Source organism: Amblyomma mixtum, chromosome 10, assembly GCF_055824585.1.
Source record: "Amblyomma mixtum isolate Tamu chromosome 10, ASM5582458v1, whole genome shotgun sequence".
Classification (NCBI taxonomy): domain Eukaryota; kingdom Metazoa; phylum Arthropoda; class Arachnida; order Ixodida; family Ixodidae; genus Amblyomma; species Amblyomma mixtum.
In genome coordinates, this window is record NC_143021.1 from 37,370,793 (window position 1) to 37,391,918 (window position 21,126).

General features: G+C 46.8%; 1 pseudogene across 1 annotated transcript; it reads left to right on the forward strand.

Moving 5' to 3' along the window:
- The first annotated feature begins 3,135 nt into the window (after positions 1-3,135).
- On the forward strand, positions 3,136-9,073 carry LOC149325591 (uncharacterized; annotated as a pseudogene). Its single transcript, XR_016286525.1, has 10 exons — positions 3,136-3,179; positions 3,945-4,455; positions 4,768-4,918; positions 5,085-5,460; positions 5,525-5,689; positions 5,845-6,031; positions 6,115-6,357; positions 7,274-7,445; positions 8,691-8,839; positions 8,903-9,073. The product of XR_016286525.1 is annotated as an uncharacterized LOC149325591 (transcript).
- The last annotated feature ends 12,053 nt before the right edge of the window (positions 9,074-21,126 follow it).

Below are 21,126 nucleotides of genomic sequence, written 5' to 3' on the forward strand. Positions count from 1 at the left end.
GGCAAGCCGCCTGGAATGATGGAACCAATTGACAGTGTGCGTCCGTGGCAGATGGCCACCTGCGATTTGATGGGGCCTTTCCCCTGGAGCAAGCAGGGGTTCATTTACCTGATTGTAGTCGCTGACCACTTTTCCAAATGGGTTGAGTGGTACCCCCTTCGGAAAGTGTCAGCACGAGCGGTGCTGGATAAACTCCAGGAAGTGTTCTGTCGGTTCGGCTTTCCGGAAAGACTGATCACGGACAATGCGTCCTATTTCACCGCTCGGGTGTTCGGTAACACGTGCCGTTCCCTCGGAATCGAGCACTACACCACTTCACCCTACCACCCCCAGTCCAATTTGACCGAGCGAATCAACCGAACGCTCAAGCCAATGCTTGCGGCCTTTGCCGAGTGTCAAAAGGATTAGGCAGACCACTTGAGTGAGTTCGCGTTCGCCATTCGAACAGCTGAGAATCGCTCAACTGGTTTCTCTCCCGCCTTCCTCAATTTCGGGAGGGAGCTGGCGAATCCGATGTCAAACGTCGTGCAGAGCCAGCTCGGGGATGAGCAGACGCGGGCAGACTGCCCTGCTTATGCGTCGACGCTTCGGGACCGGCTTGGTCGGGCTCTCAACAGAGCAAGGCAGAGTTTGGCGGCAGCCAGAGTCTAACAGAAGGCTCAATATGACCGCAAGCACCGCCGCTTGACTTTTCAGGTGGGTGATCTTGTCCTGAAGCGCAACCACGTTCTTAGCGATGCGAGCAAGGGGTTCTCAGCCTCGCTCGCTCCTAAGTGGCTTGGTCCGTACCGAGTGGTCAGAGTCTGGTCGCCACTCGCGTACCTGCTGGAGGATTCCCTTACGGGGAAAACCAGCCGTGCCCACATCGCAGACCTGAAGGCCTACGCGTCACGGTCTGACGAGCTTGCGCCGGTACCCATTGGTATCAAAGGCAAGCGCAAAGGCACAACTGGTGCTGTGGAACGCAAGCGTACGGAGCACCGGTACAATCTGAGGCGACGGTCACCGGTGTGATTGATGCCGGACGGCGGACTTTTCCGCAACCGAAGGCACGCAGCCTCAGCTAGCTGGCGAGCTTTCTCGTCAGGCCCTACCTAGGCGAAGCACGGTGTGTTATTTTTTTTGTTGTTTTTGCAGCATGCTCAGTTCCAGCCTTGCGTGTTTATCTATTTATTTATTTGTTTTGCTTGAGTCAGTTTCTAGCCACTTTCGTTTCCTGCTTGCTCGTCTGTTTTTGTTCTAACGTACCGAGATGTACTATCAGCGTCAAATGAAATGCGAACAAAAGACCTGAAACGCGAGCACAAAAAATCAAGCATATTATTAGCTGGAGATCAAATATAGGCGTGGGCTATTAACATTTCAGAAGAGCGGTCTTTTCGGCTTCGATGGGAAAATCAGCCGCTCATCTATTTTGCCTCCCTAGCATAATATCTGCGAGTTGTGCTGTTCGCGTTTCAATTGGGTTGTTCGCGTTTCAATTGACGCTGATAGTACATAGGCAAACTTCAGCCCGCTCGTGCTTGCTCTAATGTTCTAGAAGGAATAGATTGGATTAGGTGTCGTTTGTACAGCGCGCCTTTTCTCATTTCCGGCCCGACTGTGGGTGGTTGGCTCGTTAAGGAGCCGTGTGTCGCGGTGCGAGTTTTGTGCGGCCCGTATGGAGGGGAAGTTGGCGGGGCGTTTGGGGCGATGGGGGGCGGAAAGTGCACCCTTTGACCCTCGCCGCGGCGCCTCTGGACGCTTCTGATGAGGGGATCGTTGTCGCCGACCAGCGTCCGCGCACGTGCCGGTGTATGCGTGTTTGTGGCTGTGGCTGTGTGCGCGCGTAACCATGAGCCAAGGCGACGCCTGTGAGTTGTGCCGTTGTGTGCTTCTGCGTGAGCGGGAGGATGAGAAGGACCCCTCGCTGTGGCCAAGGTTACACATCAGGACGCCGCCGAACGTCCTCGCCCGTTTCAGCCGGCGTGAAAGGGGTGCACTAACTGTCTTGTACCGAACGTGACGTCGTGTCCAAGGGCGCGAGGTTAGTGCACTGCCGCGGCCCCGTCGTCATCAACGGAAAGAAGACCACCATCAGTCGTCGCCCCCCCCCCCCCAACCCGTTCAACTTGAAGTCTGCGAGCGGTGACTCGCCGACAGGCCCACTGGGCCGCGCCATCGAACTTTGAGGCTGGCATCCACCTGCCACATAGCTGTACAGTTGTAATCACATCGCATTGTATATAATCTGCAAGCTGTTTTGATTTACTGAAGCGTATGCCAGTGTTTGTTTGTTTGCCTTGTTTTCCTTTGTTTGTGTCTTTTTTTACGTTGTTCTGGCTGGAACTGAAGTGTAGCTAGTTTTTTTTTGTATTCATTTCTTTATTTTGGAACTGAAGGTAGCTTATTTTTTGTGTATTGATTTCTTTATTTTGGCCGCGTGCTTTGCCGATGGGTAGGAGGGCATTTAAAGGGAAACTGCACCGGTTTTAGAATTCGACGAGCTTCAGTGGGTCGAATGTTTGAAGCCTGTAGGTTAAGCATGCGAAATATTTTGGCGCTAGCTTTAGCAGCAGTGCCGTAATTCTCATTTAAAGCCGTGACCCTGTTCAGGCTTCACCGCAGTGCACAGCGCCGAAAGGGGGGATGGCAGTAGCAGACGACAGGAGTATCACAGACGGTAGTGACGTCAAGGTGGGGATCGACCAGACTTCCGCTGTCGGAGCCGCGGTACGCCTGGCTGTGCCGTTTGCTGCCGAACGTTGCAGCGCTAATTTTTTTCCTTGTGTGGCGCTTGTTTTCTTCTCCCGAATCTTAGCGCAACTTCTTTAGCGTCATTTATAGCGTTTCTGACGAAAAGAACAAGCATGCCGGGCTTCTGCGCAGCGTATGGCTGCACGAACACTAGCGGCCGAGACGATGTCGCGTTTCACAAATTCCCTAAGGAGAGCAAGCTATCAAGGCAGTGGGTCGCAGCGGTGAAGAGGAAGGACTTCAAGCCAACGAAATTTTCTGTGCTATGTTCAGACCATTTCCTCGACAGTGACTACCACCAAAGTTTGTCGATGATGCGTTCTTTTGGAATGCCAGTCAGGTCTGCGCGACTGAAAAGTGGTGTGGTGCCTTCCGTTTTCGCGCACAAAAGATGCGCCTCACCGCCGCCAAGAGCTGCTTTCGCAAAAAGAAGAAAACTTGAGGTAAGAGGTTCAATACATTGTCTTGGTTGTTTGTGCAGTTGGTAGCATGCGCGGTGTACAGACTCGACTAAGCGGTGTGCTGCAGGACAAATAAAGTGAGGTCTAGCGGATCTGCTGCTTTGGGGGTCCGCAGTGCTTGAGCAGAAGAATCTGCCATGAAAACCTCTACAAGCTTTAAAATTTCGCTTCCCTTGCTCCGCTGAGCACCGCATGAGCGCTCTAAAGTCTGCCCACGTCTGTGGCTGCCAGCTTAATCACGAAAGTGCACTGTCGCCTAGTGCACTGTTCGTTTCGGTGATAGTAAATGTATCAAGCGCGAGCTGCTGAACTTTAGGACAACGAAGTTATTTCATGACGACCCAAGCGCAGCACGGAAGTTCATTGCCGATAGCAACAGGTGCTCCTAGCCAGCGGCGAAACGCTACAATGTGCGACTCATGATTAGGTAATTGATACGATGTGGAAAGCGTCATCACGCTGCTGAATCGCGTAATGAAAATAGGCAGTCCTTTCGTAATGAAAAAAGGCAGTCCTTTCTGACTCGCGTTCATAAACGCCAACAATTTCGTACCTGCGTGCATATCGTATATGCGATTCCGATCGTGACTGCGCTTGCCAGAGACGTAGGTGCGAATAATAACGCTAGGTCATAAATGCGCGCGGCAAAAACAGAAAGGCAGATCCACAGCGATGCAAACTCGCGTCTGTTCTGTAATATGACGTTCGTTATGTTGTGTTGTACAAAACCCATTTTCTTATTTTCAGATTCTTGGAGAGCTTTTAGAAAGTTCAGGCTGCGGTGCTGCCATTCCTCCAGGCTCGCCTCCTCTAGCCTCCCCACCTGTACACTTGGTACCTGCAGACTTGCCGCCTCCTGCCTTTTTAACACCGGTCTTGCCATCACCAGACTTACTCCCTCTAGACTCGTCACCTGCACACTTCGCACCTGCAGACTTGTCTCCTATAGCCTTTCTATCGCCAGTCCTGCCACCACCAGTGTTGTCTTCACCGGACTTACCAACATCAAGCTTGCTAGAACATGTACCCTCGCCACCTCCAGCCTTGCTGCCTGCGGTCTTTCCAGAGTCAGAGTTGCCATCGGCAGGCTTGCCGCCCTCAGACCTACCACCTCCAGACATCGAAACAGCTGAGATAGCAGACAAGTGCGTTCAAGTGGCAGTGAAGCCATCAACAGCGTGCCAAGGTTCGCAGACAGTATGGGCTAGAAGTATGGTGTCGAAGTCACTGCAAGCAAGACCTCAGATGACATCTGTCGGTAAGTTCCTTTAGTTTCAAAACAAATTTTTATACTTTCCCCTCCACTGCTCTCCCACGATTTCTTGCAGTAAACTGGATGCAGCCTGTGGTGCAGTGTGATTGCATAATAACCTACATTTGTTAATTCCCACCAATATTGTATACTAGTATATCTCACAGATACAGTATCTCATTGAGATATTGTAAAGATTAACCAGAAAAGAAGCATCAGTCAGCTGTGGGTGTTATGTAGCTCATCCGAAATGAACCAAGTTTATCAGGTTTGAAAATTGCCATGAAAGTACAGACCATAAAAAAATGCGTGTTTCAGGTATCCAGGTTGGTGGTTGCATGATGGATGCTGCTGTGCAAGTTGGCATGGGTACAGAGGCATGTGTGCACAGTGACGACAGCTGCAGCAACAGCGACAGCGAGCTGGCAGTTGATGAGGATGAAGACTACAGTCCGTTGACTGAGTTCAGGTATGTGTGCAGTATGTTACTGTTAATCTGGCACTGTGCTTGCATCACCCCATGTCAGCATTTGCTATATTTTGTTACACTGCACGAGAAATTTATGAGTGAGCTGGTACCGGATTTTCTGTTTATGTTCTGCTATTCACCAGAAAATTTGTTCCATTTGTTCCAGTCATGACGACCCCACTAGTACTGTAAACGAGCCCACTCAGCCTGCAGAAGGGAGCGTGTTTTTAGTGGAGGTGAAGTGGCTGAAACAGCTTTTACAAACCTGCTTCACCTGCCTGGCACCGTGCACTTTCATAATGAAGTGTACAGGGACGCTGCTTGAAGTCTGCGCAGAATGTCCAGCAGGCCACATATTCTCCTGGAAAAACCAGGATGTTATCAGGCCTGTGCTCAATGTCCAGCTGTCAGCAGCCATTTTGTTCTCTGGGAACAACCCCACTGCTACGTTGCGAATGCTGGCTTCAGTTGGCATCCAGACAGTGAAGCAGCGAGCATTCTTTAGAATCCAGCATGATTACCTCTGGCCTGCCATTGGTGCCGTAAGTTGTTCTTTCATTCAGGCATTCATTGCAGATGCTTAGTGCTGTGCAAAATTTATTACAGGTTTGGAAAAAAGAACAAGAGCAGTTATTTGAGGATGCCTCATGTAGAGGACTGAGGCTTGCTGGAGATGGGCGGGCTGACTCGCCTGGTTACAGCGCGAAATTTGGGACGTACTCCCTGCTCGACGTGGAGAAGAACAAAATTCTGCATTTCGAACTTGTCCAGGTTTGTCCTAAACTTCCCGCATGGTCTGAGGACTTGGCAATACCTGCTTATATTTCGTAAGCTAGTTGTACAGTAGCGGTATATATTTCATGTTACTCAATGGGTGCATGCTTCATGGTGTAGTGCAGCATAAATTTGTACTATCTGTCTTGCAGCCGAATGAGGTTGGTGGTAGCTGCCATATGGAGTTGGAGGGGCTAAAGCGGTGCCTCAAATTCCTGGAAGACCATGGGTTGTGCACTGAGGTGCTTATTACTGATCGGCACTCACAAATTAAAGCCTTTATGAGGAAGCAAAATGCAAACATCAGCCACGAGTTTGATGTGTGGCATGTGGCAAAAGGTACTGCAACGAATTCTTGATTGAAGTACATCCTTACATTTTGTAGACTGTGCATTCACTTTTATTGTAAAATTTGCTTCCAGGTGTTGCAAAGAAGAAAACTGCTGCCGCAAAGCTGAGTGATTGCCATGAACTTGGGGTTTGGGCGAAAGCGATAGAAAACCACTTGTATTGGGCAGCAGCGTCAAGCGACGGGTGCAAAGAACTGATTGTGCCCAAGTGGACGTCAGTTTTAAACCAAATTAGAAACGTACACGTCCACGAGAATGCCCTCTTCCCTGTATGCCTGCATGACGAAGTTGAACCTCGGCAATGGCTCAGTGAAGGTACGTCACATACTGCTGGAAGGAGATGACTAACAATGCAATGTTCTTGCCATGTTGCAATTTCAAAAGCGCTGCTGTACATCCAGGACAGTGCCATACCAAAATTTCTTCTTTTATTTTTCATTACTGCATCATGTGCATATGATTAGTCATTTATAATAAGTAATCCCTCTCATAGCTGCAGTTTTAATGCTAATGCAATTTGACTGAAGCAACAACGTGAAGGCAACAACAAAGTTGGACGTGCCACGATAAGCAGTGGCTCTTAACACTGTGCTTATGTTGTGCCCAGTACACTCAATGTTTGCTGTTGTCGCAATGTGCAATAATATACTAATAGGAATACAGTTCAAGAGGCTGTTCTTGTAGTCATTTAGCGCATCTTGCATTTAGCAGAGGTGAAGCAAAAGAGCCCTCCTGCAATAATTTTGTCTGTGTTTTCACCAATATTAGCTTAATAAACTTGATGTGCCTTGTGAATGAGCATTGAAAGTGTACTTTTTTTTTGCATGGCTCATGCTTTTCATGCGGTATCTGCCCCTGGGCACAATATGAACAAGTCAGTGAAAAAATTTCAGCCAGCAGCTCAGCAGAGAAAAAAAAAAGATGGTGTGAAGAATAAGCTACATTTGCTGCAAAATTTTCCATCCTATTCAGGCATTCCCCTGTTTGTGCTCTTCAAGTCCAATTGTATCGAACAAATTTGCTGTGTAAAGAAAGACGGAATGGCAAGATTGCATCTAAAACGCATGGCGTAACTTTCTGTAGCCTTTGCCTTTTGTGCTTTGGTTGTTTGACAACACAACTATCTGTTCTTGTTTGGGTTTTATGGTGGCAGCAATAGCAGATTATTTTTCCAGGTGACGCCTTTTTTTTGTATCTTCTCTTTTCTTAACATGCTTCGATGCCCTTTCAGAATCCAAGGCATTCATAAAACTCAAGGCCATTGCAACCTCCAAGCTTCTACTGGCTGATATGCCGAAGTTATCTACAAGGCACCAGACGTATGGGCTGGAAACATTTCATGGGCTGCTGCTCCACTTTGCCCCGAAATTCTGTCAATACTCATACTTTGGTATGAAGGCAAGGTAAAGCATGTTCTTTTCTTTATCCCACACTGGGGAGAGTCAAATTTCCACGATTTTATTTCCACATAGACTATCACAAATCCCTTCTATCCTTGTCCCATGTCTGCGGTCAACACACAGAGATTAAAACCTGGAAAGTCCAGCGGGCAACCAGGTCGCCGTTGCATTTTTGCATGGTGGCACATGCCAGTTTCAGTGAGCTCATTGGCAAACAATATATGCAGAGTGGATGCAGACCACAGCTTCTGTTTTATTTTTCTCTCATGTGGTACACACACACACACACACTTCCAGCAGTGCACATAAACTTGAACATTGCAAATTTGTGGCGCATGCCTTCCTGCTTTAGATACGACTTAAAGTAAATTCAAGAGCTGGGCAGGTTGGTATGCTTTCATTCTAAAAGTTACTACGCAGCAGATGGGTACAAGAGAACAGGATGTGGCAGTCCTGACTAGTAACGGGCACATGTTATGTACTATGGGAATATATGCTTTAAAGGAACATGGGAACATATGCACTATAGGCAGGCTAACCTGACAAAGAAAAATGCATGTGAAAATGTACTAATCACTAACAAGAAAGGTTATCGCCCAAGATAAAAAAAGCACTTTGTTTGCTGATGACATCGAAATCTGGTTAATGCATCTGCTTGTTGTACAACAGTACGGCACGTTGGGCTGGTTGGTTAACATACATCTTGCAGATGTAGCACAACAGAAATGAAGCACAGCGTTCGTGTCATCTATTTTTCACTGTCCTTTGTTTTTGTAGCACTACATCTACAAGATAATTTGCTTGTGTGTTTAGCACTATAGGAGGCCTTCACTATTTCTGAGATTCTCTGGTCTCCATACTCAAATAGAACAGAAGCATCGCCTAAACTAATGTGTTTCCCGCATTCTTGCTGCTGCGGTTAGCGGTGGAAATGTGCCTCTGCATTTAACATGATGCAACCTTGCTCACTATGTGATGTCTTATGAATACTTGTCCGCGATTTGCGCTCGTGTTTTACAATATTACTTTGCTATATAATGTCCTTTGCATTGTGTGTATTGCCCTGTTTCTAAACTAAACTGCCTGTTACTAGCCAGCACTGTCCTGTCTACTCTCCTGCATTTCTCTGGGGCATTTGAAGTGTTTAAAATTTTAATGTGCTCACTGTGATGTCTGTCGGTTTGCGGTGGCTCGTGCAAAATGACAGTCATCATTTGTAATTGCATCGGCCATGCATGACTCTTACAGAACCCAACTAGCAGCACTCCACTACAATGAAAATGGTGGAAGAGGCCAGGCTGTCACTCAGGATGGTAGAGAGAGGTGGAGCCTGAGGTTCCCAAAGGCCACAGCAGGCAAAGCGACAGCTCGTCCTGTGAAGGAGCAGCCCACCCATGGTATGCTTAGTGTTTTTTTTTTTTGTGGTCTAAGTATCAGTGCCATCTCAAATGCTTTCACAGGATACGTCGACAGACTGCTGAACATGGTCATGGCTGAGGTGAAGAAGACATCATCCACAAGGAGCGTCCTCTGTGCAAAGGCACCACCACCACTGAGTAGCCAGTATCCCACGGTGTCAAAAGGAAGAGGTTGTGAGGAACAGGAAGACGAGATTTAGCTCATTACTTTAAAAAAGTGTAGACACGATAATTTGGCTTCCGTGTTTTATTTCTACTTTTTCTTTTACTAAGGTAATCACTAATACAGCCAGGACAACTTTAGACTTCAATCAACCAAATGATCAGGCAGGCTATCATAAAGGGCACTCGACAGTAGACCATATTCACACTATCAGTCAGGTGATGGAGAAATGCGCAGAATATAACCGACCCCTATATATAGCCTTCATTGATTACGAGAATGCATTTGACTCAGTGGAAACCTCAGCAGTCATTGCACAGTCAAGGTGTAGAAGAGTGTAATGTGAAAATATTGGAAGATATTTATAACAATTGCGCAGCTACCATAGTCCTCCATAAAGTCAGCAAAAAAATTCCAATCAGGAAAGGTGTCTGGCAGGGAGACATGATCTCGCCAATGATATTCACCGCCTGTTTACAGGAGGTATTCCGGGGCCTGAAATGGGAACAGTTGGGGATAAGAGTTAATGGAGAACACCTAAGTAATCTGCTATTCGCCGATGACATCTCCTTGCTAAGTCACTCAGGACAAGAACTGCAAAGCATGATCAATGAGTTAGACAGGCAGAGCAGAACGGTGGGGCTAAAAATTAACATGCAGAAAACCAAAGCAATGTCTGACTGTCTAGCAAGGGAACAGCAGTTCGCATATGGTAGCGAGGTGCTGGAAGTAGTAAGAAAATATGTCTGTCTAGGGCAGGTAGTGACCGCAGATCCGGATCATGAGAGGGAAATAACTAGAAGAATAAGAATGGGGTGGAGTGCATATGGCAGGTTCTCTCAGATCATGGATGGAAATTTACGTGTATCCCCCAAGAGAAAAGTATACAACAGCTGTATCTTACTGGTACTCACCTATGGGGCAGAAACGTGAAGGCTAACAAAGAGGGTTCAGCTTAAGTTAAGGATAGCGCAGCGAGCTACGGAAAGAAAAATGATAGATGTTTCGGAAGCGGTCGGAGTGGTGAGGGAACAAACGCGGATTGATGACATCCTAGTCGAAATAAAGAGGAAGAAATGAGCTTGGGCTGGGCACGTAATGCAAAGGCAGGATAACCACTGGTCCTGAAGGATAACGGAGTGGATTCCAAGACAAGGCAAGCGTAGCAGGGGGTGGCAGAGAGTTATGTGGGCAGATGAGGTCAAGAAGCTTGTGGAGATAGGGTGGCCGCAACTGGCAAAAGACAGGGTTATTGGACTGACATGGGAGAGGCCTTTGCCCTGCAGTGGACATATTCAGGCTGATGATGATGATGTTTTCTTTTTAAATGATAGCGTGGTGAAGCAACCTTGCTTGTTACAGTGCTGAGCACAAGGGTTCGCAAAAGGAGTAGCCCACATGAGCCATTGGGCGTCGAAGCTCTAAAATGGTAGTACCACAGTCATGGCAAACTATGAACTTTCAGTTAGGTTGGCAGCAGGGACAATTGTGATATGTTGAGTGCAGGTGTCTGCAGGCAGTTGATTATTTCAGGCTTTTATTCTTGATCCCCTTGGCTAGGTAGGATTGCGAATAAATTTTACATTTTGGTCACAAGTGTCATATTTCTTCCTAACATGCACATGCTCGTATGCTTTCGGCAGGTGGCATCAAGCTGCAACGAAAACTAACACACAGCACAAAAAAGGATTTCAAGTGCCATTTATGTGTGTACTGAAACGCTTCTGTGGGATACAACTCCGGAACAAAGTGGCAAACATCCCTCAAAAGGGGCCCTTCAGCCAATGTTGTCGGCGTGGTGCCATGACGTCACTTTCAACTGTTGTGCACTATTGTCTGGAAGGCCAAGGAGCATTTGCAGCTTTGTTTTTTTACCTGTATCCAACCATAGCAGTAGTAAAAAAAGTTTTTGAAATAAATTTTTACTGTGCAGCAGACGTCTTCTTGTCCTGCAATTTTAGAAGTGCCTGAAGCCTCTGTAGTGTCCATCTTTTGATGGGTACCGTCTTCTGATGCTACTGATGACACAGCTTGGTAAAATCCGCCTGCTGCCTTTTCCCATCCTTTTCCATGTCAGGAACACAAATTGGAGGTATGCGGCATACCTCATTTGCCTGTGGACATAAAAAGTAGCATTACAGCATTCAGCCTTGGAAAAAAAGGCTTTCTTACCTGTTAAATGACTATGTCAGCTGTTGCAGCTACTTTACTGCCCTGCTGGGCAATTGCCACACGCAGGACAGTAGTATTCAAGCACGCGTCTTTGAATCTTTTTGTCCTTGCAATGCACCGGGGGGACTTCTGCCTTCTAGTTATTTCACGTACCTCCTGGCAGCACACGCATTCTTCTTCGGTGTCCATTGGGACACAGTGCATGCATAAGCACCTGTAAACAAAGCACAGTTAGAAGTGTGAGCAATGCAGGAGGATAATTTATTAAGAAATGCCGTAGTTTTACTCTAGTTTTACCATCCATTAATAAAGCCACCGATCGAGTGGCAGCGCTGCAATTGCAGCAACACGATGGCTGTCGTCAAAATCGCGATGTTTTCCGCAGCTAAATACAATTTGCAAAATACACGGCATGGCAGCGCATGATTGCCGATACTTGCCCTGACGTTTACCGATTGTATCGAACATTATAAATGGGATTACGCGCGTGCAGCCACGAACTTCGGTCTCGCTTCTTTCCGATAATGCTTGTAGCTGCCGGGCCCCGGTGCAAGGGTATCGGGAGTCGCACCGCGCTCTCGCGCGAACAGCTTGCTGAATCATGCCATTAGAAATGTATACTGTACACACTCGAGCTTACGGTACCTGACAGCATGACTTTCGCTGCGCTTGTTGACATACAAATCGCTAATTCACGCGACGAAACGAGACAGCTTATGTGGGTGCGCCGTTTGTTTACACTCTATGCCAATCCATCAAGCGTTTTTAACGTGACAGTCTGGCGGGAGTGTAGGGCACGATCAACGCAGATCTCTTCGCTAGAAAGCTGGTCACAGGCGCACGCAACAATGCAGCGCACGGGTACGTACCATTGTGAATTTCCCATTCGAGAAAATGTAGGCGCCGTCTCCTCGCTGTTCGCACGCATCGTGTTGTCATTGCTGTTAGTGTCGCCTTGTTCCGACGCCGCCAATGGTTCGAACAAGTAGGGCTCAACGCCAAGTTCCCTTGAACAGCTTGAACGTTGCATGTCTAGCCCGATACATCCACAGACAAGCACGTGCGTACAACGCTTTCGCGTGGGCCGCCGCCGCCGCCGACCGATCTCCCTTCTTTGACGTCACGACGCGCTTGACCAATGAGAGGTGACAAAGGCGCTTTCAGAATGGCCTGCGGCGATGGTGCACATTTTTTCAATATTAAAGTTGTTTGGGGTCATTTGTGACCAATTTTATTGTTATATTCGGTTTCAGGGGTCCTTGAACTGTAGATTCGCGCTCCTAACTCAATTTTTTTGAAAAGTGATGCAGCTGCCCTTTAAGGAGAGGGGGATGTGGGAATCCTGGCTTTCCGCCGTTGCCTCTGCGCGGCTATGCCGGCTTCCCGCGTTGTTTCTCCTCTTTCCCTTGCTCCCGCCTCAGGCGGTGGAGAGGCGGCTAGGTGACTAATCACTGTCATTTGGCCACAGCTCCGCCCGGCTCCCCAACGGCCTTTGCCATTGGCGCCTTTTGGCGGGAATTCGGGACCCGCTTTGGGCGGCCGCGCACCGCGCGACCATCCGAGCGGGGCCCAGAGAGAGATCCCTCCGAGACAGCGTAAGGTGCGTACGCTACTGTTTGTCCGTGCCGGCCTTGGCCGTTCGGACCAGTGCATATACTCGAGCTCGCCCGCACGTGTCCTCTGACCTGCAGCGGCTCGAGCCTGTCCAGCGGGGTCCAGCGACCTCCGACAGGCGTACCTTGCGTTTATTGCCCACTCTCTCTCGCAACCGGCCCAACGGTCGACACGAGAGAGAGATCACAGCACTGCCGCGGGGGCATTCTCCTGCAGCGGCGTGCTAGCGGCGCGCATTACTCGAGTCGCTTCGTGCGCGCAGCGGAGCCTCGCGCCTCGCGCGCCCCCGGGACGGGGTGACTATTGAGTGTATGCTGGAGGACGTCGTGAATAAACGTCTCCTTGGTGAACTTGGAGGCCTATTTCTTTGCGGCGAATCGCTCTCCTCCCAGCGGAGGTTGAGTGCACTGCATCGGTGTCCCAGTGTGTGTGTGGTGACGGCTGATCGGGGCCCTTGGCTCGCGCGAAGCTCGAACCCGCGGTGGTTGGTGGCCTGTGTCCACTTAGAAACCCACATACCCTATCTGCTGGCGAGGTTGTGTTTGAGAAAACTAAATACAAAATGGAAGAGATCGAGTGTTGCTGTCTAGTAGGCTTATTTACATGCTGAGTTAGATCATTGTGAGGGCTCTTGTGAGGGCACGGCATCTGGCCTGCGGACAGCATGGCTCACCCGCTGCTGCTGTTTGTGCAGGTTCTGCCCTGGATTTTGCATGCACGCCCACCCCGGTATCAACGACCAACATCACCGTGATACAACCCCTGATGCTTTGCGCGGGCCACGTCACAAGCAACAGCACATTCAAGGGATATCGACCACGAGGTGTGACGTCACCAGCAGCAGATCTACTTAAGGAACGACGCGACACCGACCAGATCAGAGGGCACGGCATCTGGCCTGCGGACAGCATGGCTCACCCGCTGCTGCTGTTTGTGCAGGCCGGTTTCCCATCCACAGACTTCTGTTACCGTAGTGACAATAGATTTTTAGTTGTCCTGCCGTGCCCTTGTAGGCTTCATTGCATTGTTATTGACTGTTGGTCCGTGCTGATGCTGCTGATGTCGGGAGACAGAAGAAAACCCCGGACCTAAGACAGCTGAGCTGTTACAGACGATTATAGATAATCAAGCCGCGTCTGACTGCCGGTTGACTAATATCAGCAAGGATATTGGTCAACTTAATGAAAAGACTGATAGACTGACTGATTATCTGGCAATGATACAAGAATTGAACAAAAGAATTGAATATCTTGAGGTAACAGTTCAGCAACAGGCCAGAAAACTGATTGAGTATGAGAACTATAGTCGTCGTAACAATCTGCTGGTTTTTGGTGTTTCTGAAAAAATCGGCGATTCAGAGACCGAGTTAAAGGCAGCTGTCATAGATAAAATTTTTCATGATACGCTGGGAGTTGAAGTAAAAACCGTCGAAAAAATTCATCGTATAGGGAAAAAGAACAAAGAACGGCCTAGGCCAATCATTATGAAATTTTATGACAGCAGAGAAAAGCAACAAGTGCTGAAGAACTTCAGCAAACTGAAAGGACAATCGGTTAGTGTAAGCAATGACTATGCAAAGGAAACGGTAGCGGTGCGAAGGAAGTTATGGGAAAGTGCCTCTGCTGAAAGGGCGCAGGGCGAGAAGGTCTCTTTGATCGACGACAAGCTCAAAATAAATGACACGTTATACACATGGGACAACAAGAAGAACGCACGCTCGCTCCTGAACTGCCGAGATAAGTTCAAGCAACGCACTCGAAAAGCAGGCAACTCGCATGATGGCTCTGACACCTCGGATAATTCCGGCGAATCAACGCCTGAACTCACCCCGTCATAGCTACGAATCTTATCATTGAATGCTCGTAGCCTTTTTAACAAAGTAACGGAGTTAGGATATGTATTTATTATTTTATTATTTATTTGGTCATACTGTTAACCCTCAAATGTGGGTCGTTACAGGGAGGGAACAAAAATAAATACATAAATGAGCAATCATGAGTCAGAGTTCAAAATTTGTACACCATTTCTCAAAAATATATCAACACCTAGCTCAAATTGTTGCACGTTCATACTCTCCACAACATCACTTGGCAATTTGTTCCACATTTCAATCACATCAGGGAAGAAAGAATACCGGTACACATTCGTACGTGTGTTGATAGGCTGTAGTAACCTGCTGTGGTTTTTCCGGGAACCACGTTTTAGAGGCGCTTTCACATAAAGTCCTTTATTTATTTTTAATGTCCCTTGCATTATCTGGAAAAAAAGTTTAAGTCTATGTTTTATTCTTCTAATTTCCAGCGTTTCCAATTCACACTGCTGCATCATCTCTGTAACCGAGTCAGTACGGCGATACTTTGAACATATAAAACGTGCTGAAATCCGCTGTACTCTTTCTACCTTCTTTTTTAAGCATTTTTGGTGAGAGCTCCACACAGCATTCGCATATTCCAGAACTGGTCGTATAAACGTTTTGTAGGCGACTAACTTAATTTCTCTAGTTGCTTTTGGAAGTTTTCTCCTAAGAAAGCAAAGCTTCTGGTACGCTTTTGAATAGATATTCTCAATATGAATACGCCAGTCTAGATTATGCGTCACTGTCACCCCTAAGTACCGGAAACTCTGCACCTCGACCAAGGTATTTTCTCCAATATTATATTCAAATCTGATAACGTTCTGTTTTTTAGTTACGTGAGTGTATGTAGATTTATTGTAGTTAATTACCATGCCCCATCTTTGGCACCACGAGTTTAATGATTGTAGGCATTTATTTAGTTTGATCTGATCTTCCGTGCAGGCTACACGCGTGTAAATTAAACAATCATCGGCGAATAGTTTAATTTTTACAGGTGGGTTAATATTAGACGGAATATCATTAATATACAATAAAAACAAAAGTGGGCCTAAAACAGACCCCTGCGGCACTCCAGACACAACTTCACACTTCCCCGACTCACTTTTCCCGATTCTGACCCTTTGATAACGGTTTTTTAAATATGCCTGAATCCACAATACTACATTTTCACTAATTCCTAGGCTCCTCAATTTGGAAAGTAGTTTATGATGTGCAACTTTATCGAATGCCTTCGCAAAGTCTATACATACAACATCTACCTGTTGGCATTCATCTGTAGCTGTACAAAGGTCATGTACAGTTTCGATTAGCTGTGTCACCGTCGAAAGGCCAGATCGGAAACCGTGCTGAACTGGGCACAATAAATCGTTTTTTTCTAAAAAATACAGAATATGTTTTGCTATTGCATGCTCTAGGACTTTACAGCACACAGAAGTGAGCGAGACCGGTCTGTAGTTGTTTACACATAGCCTATTGCCACTTTTAAATATCGGAACAACTGACAGAAAGTCCACACGTGCTCGTCGTAAGCGAAACATGGCTAAAAAACGGTGTGCCTAGTCACTGTATTGTACCCCCAAACTACCAGATGTTCAGATGGGACAGGGATACTCGTGGTGGGGGTGTTGCAATCATTGCCAAAAGATCTATAGATGCAGTAATGGTCGAGTGCACTTTGCCTGAAACAGTTTGGTGCAAAATTACTTATGCGAGTGTTGCTTACCTTGTAAACGGAGAAAAAACCAGTCACACAAGACGACGGACAAGAAGAGTGTACACACCACAACGACTGGACTAACAACTGAAGTTTATTGGAAAATACATGGTCCGAGGAAGGCCAGCAGAGCATGCGCAACAGCATCATCACTAATCACTGCGCGAAAAGAGACAAAGACAAGAAATCTAAACTATCGTGGACGACCTAAAAAAGCAAATTCTTTTTCAAGTAGGCGCACCGAAGTTGTGCTTATACAATCAGAGCCTAACAAACCTAATTGTAAGAGCCTAATTGTATAAGCACAACTTCGGTGCGCCTACTTGAAAAAGAATTTGCTTTTTTAGGTCGTCCACGATAGTTTAGATTTCTTGTCTTTGTCTCTTTTCGCGCAGTGATTAGTGATGATGCTGTTGCGCATGCTCTGCTGGCCTTCCTCGGACCATGTATTTTCCAATAAACTTCAGTTGTTAGTCCAGTCGTTGTGGTGTGTACACTCTTCTTGTCCGTCGTCTTGTGTGACTGGTTTTTTCTCCGTTTACAATGTACCAACTGGCCCGCATTTCAACCCTTTTGCTTACCTTGTTGGCGCAGTGTATAGGCCGCCTGCCACTTCACCATAGTTTTTGGATGGCCTTAATATGTTCTTATGCACTCACTTGAACAGTACCACCAGACTAATAACGACCGGAGATTTTAATTTGCCAAGCATTAACTGGGACAGACTGCTACCTGGGAAAGTTGAAATTTCTAGTTCCGAAGAACTGCTGGAAATAATGTTTTCGCACAATCTTAAACAAATCGTGGAAGAAGACACGAGGGTAACACTCGAATCCCGGTCACTTTTGGACTTGGTGTTTCTTTCGGGCAGAGTGGGTGACTGTACTGTGTCTGTTAAAGACGGGATATCTGACCATAAAATGGTTTCTGTGCACATTCCGATCAGAACAAACACTCGTGGCCAACCCTTTGTACCTGTGCAATTTAAGGCTTATAGGCAGGCAGACGACACATCCATTCAAGATTTTTTAGAAATGTCATATATTGAATTCGAACTTGCCTGCGATTGTGAACCAGTTGAAGACCTATGGCTACGTTTCAAGAATATCATAAAACATTGCGTTGACAGATTCATTCCAACTCGAGAAAAGAAAATAAAACCCCGTAACCCTTGGATTAATCGACCTATTCTACACATCAAGCACAAGATAAAGAGGCTGCGCAGGAGAAACGACAGCTCAGCTGAGGTATCGAAATTGCGAAGGAGTTTAAAAACGGCTCTGATGGAATCAAAAGAGCAATTTTTTAATAAAAAATTAAGTAGCTTCGTTAAAACGGCACCACGGAAGTTTTGGCTTTACCTTAGTGGCAATAAAGAGGAAATCAATAGAATTCAAATTATTGGCAACATAGTAACAGAAAAAACAAAAATAGCAGATCATTTCAATAACTTTTTCCAGTCTGTTTTTTTTCTAAACCAAGCAATGATGACTGTGACGCGTACCCGCCTTCCTCCCTTTCATGTTCGATGGAAGATCTGGTCGTGACTCAGGCCGGCGTGTTTAATCAATTGTTACTTTCGGATTCTAAAAAGGCTAGCGGGCGGACGGGATTCCAACCCAGTTTTTAAAGCGATACGCTGAGTGGATATCATTTTTCTTGACGATAATCTTTACAAAGTCCCTACACACTAACTCGTTGTCACAAGATTGGCGGTGCGCAATCGTAACACCTGTTTTTAAAAACGGCGACCGACTACTCGCAAATAATTATCGCCCAATTTCCATGAAAAGTATCAGCTGTAAACTATTGGAACATATCATAAGTAAACATATACTAACTTTCCTCGAGGATAACACGTTCATTTATCAGCATCAGCACGGGTTCCGAAGAGGGCTATCTACCATAACACAGCTCATAGAAACGATACATGATTTTAGTTCAGCCATAGATGCCCAAGAACAAATAGATGTCATTTGCGTAGATTTTGCTAAAGCATTTGACAAGGTTCCAACAGTAAATTGCTTTTCAAGTTACACAAAGCAATAATTAGCGAAACCATTCTTAAGTGGATTAAAGCCTATTTGAACAATCGCAGGCAGGTTGTGCATGTGGATGATTGTTTTTCTTCTACATTAGAAGTATTTTCTGGCGTTCGTCAAGGGTCGCTTTTAGCTCCATTACTGTTCCTAATTTATATTAATGATATTAACGAGGTTACCGAGTCTCCCGTGGAATTGAAGCTTTTTGCAGACGACTGTTTAATTTATTCTCGAATAGCACAAGCTGCCGATCAAATTAGAATAAACCGTGTCCTTCATTCCTTGCATCTTAGGTGCGAAAAATGGGGCTCGGAAATTAATTACACAAAATCAACTTTTACGCATATAACTAATAAGAAGACTGTGCAGTTATTTTCTTAATGTTGGAATAATGTTGGAAAAAATAATCTAAAAAATGTTGATACCTTCAAGTATTTAGGCGTCACAATTGCGCATTCCAGTTGAATCGGGAGTTCCCCAAGGATCTGTGCTTGGACCGCTTTTGTTTATTATTTATATTAACGATATCGTCCAAGATCTCTCTGTTAATGTTAAGTTATATGCTGATGATTGTGTCCTCTATGAACGAATTAACTCAAGTGAAGATCAAATAAGGCTAAATAATGACTTTCAGAAAGTAATGCGCTGGTGTGATAGGTGGCAAATGGTGATAAATTTTGATAAAACAGTATATATGAGAATAACGCTTAAAAGGAATCCTCTTCTCTACCAGTATGGTACTTCCGATAGTGCACTCTCAGAGGTAACATGCTACAAATATCTCGGCCTATGGATTTCCAATAATCTTTCCTGGAACAAACATATTGATACCATCTCGGCAAATGCTCTGCGCAAAATATTCTTCTTGAGGCGTGCACTACGGTTCGCTACTCCTGAAACACGTTTCCTTGCGTATAACACTATTGTGCGGCCAATCTTAGAATATGCCGTAATGATCTGGGACCCATATACCAAGATTAACATTAACAAATTAGAAAGGATTCAAAAGAAAGCAGTAAGATTTATTTATAATTCCTATGGCCGCACCTCTATCACTAATCTTATTAAAAAGAGTGGCTTACCATCCGTTACTGATAGAAACCGTATCTGTCGTTTGAAATTCTTTTTCCAGTTAATTCATGGACAATACAACATTGACATCTCGAAAATTGTTAGTTACTCTAGTTGCAACACGCCTGAGACATTCTCTTTCCGTAAAACCTTTATCCACAAGAACGAACTGCTACAAATATTCCTATTTTCCGAGAACCATTACCGAATGGAACAACCTTGCTGGTCATATTGCCACGTATCATTGTAGTGTTTGTTCGTTCACGCTCAAGGCTGCGGGAAAGGGCTGTTATCATTTTTGTTCGTGACGCGAGAAGCGACCAGTCTAATCTCGATTGATCGCAGCCATGAAAGGCTGCATCTAGGTTTTTCCAGATTACTGTAGATGATCTTGTCCTGCTATCTGGAAGTTTCCTTGCCGGCTTTAAATTGCGCGATGCCGCGAGCAGCGGACATTCGTAGTTCGACGATTGACGAGCACGCTTGTTGCTTACGCCGCCACCGAGTGAGTCAGTTCTTTTGCGGGCGCAAGTCAGCCCAAATAAAGAGCTTCGTTTGCAAGTATTTCTGGTGTCTTCCTGACCGCTGGACTGCCGTCACTACAACGTGACATCTGGTGGAGGTGCTGGGTAGCCTTTCAGGTACCGGACAACCCCTGCAAGTCGTGACGCCAGCCCTTTGAGTTATTCACCGGGAGACCTGACTCCAGTCTACCACGCAGCCTCTGGAGTCTCCAGCCATGACTTACGCCGCAGCGGTGCGCCGTCCTGTACCTCGACGACGGGACCCAAGCCCCTATCGCCCTCAGCCAGCTGCGCTGCACCGCTGCCCTCTCGCCCCGACTCGCCCGTCCTACGAGCGTCGCACACGGCCGAGGAAATGCGACGAGTGGAGAACACCCGACCAGCACCGCCCACTATGCTTCCACTGCGAACAAGCCGGTCACATTCTCCGGTACTGGCCATACAGAAGAATGGGCATCTGAGGGTTCTCTTACGACGCCCCAAGACCCCGACCCGGCCAGCGACCAGCCGAAATCGAAGAGTTTTTGCGTCGGGAAGAATGCTCATCGCCGAGCCGCCTATCGCGTTCTCCGTCGCCATCGTCACCGCGCTAAGTATCTCCTAGCCGAGGCTACGCAGTGTGTGGACGCTTCCCCAGCCCCCGAAGGTTAAACTGAATAACGTAGCCTCTGGAGGTGAGGTTGCTTCTGAGCGCAAGAACTAAGTTCCTCCATCGACGAAAACAGAAGACCATGCCCCCTACGACGACGACGAACCCTACGACAACGATGAACCCTACGACAACGATGAACCCTATGACAACGACGTCCCCTACGACGACGACGACCCCTACGCGACGACGACCCCTACGACGACGACGACCCCTACGACGACGACGACCCCTACGACGACGACGATCCCTACGACGACGACGATCCCTACGACGACGACGATCCCTACGACGATCCCTACGACGACTACTATGACGACTACTACTACGACTACTACTACGACTACTACTACGACTACTACTACGACTACTACTACGACTACTACGACGACTACTACGACGACAAATACGACGACAAATATGACGACAAATACGACGACAAATACGACGACAACACCGACG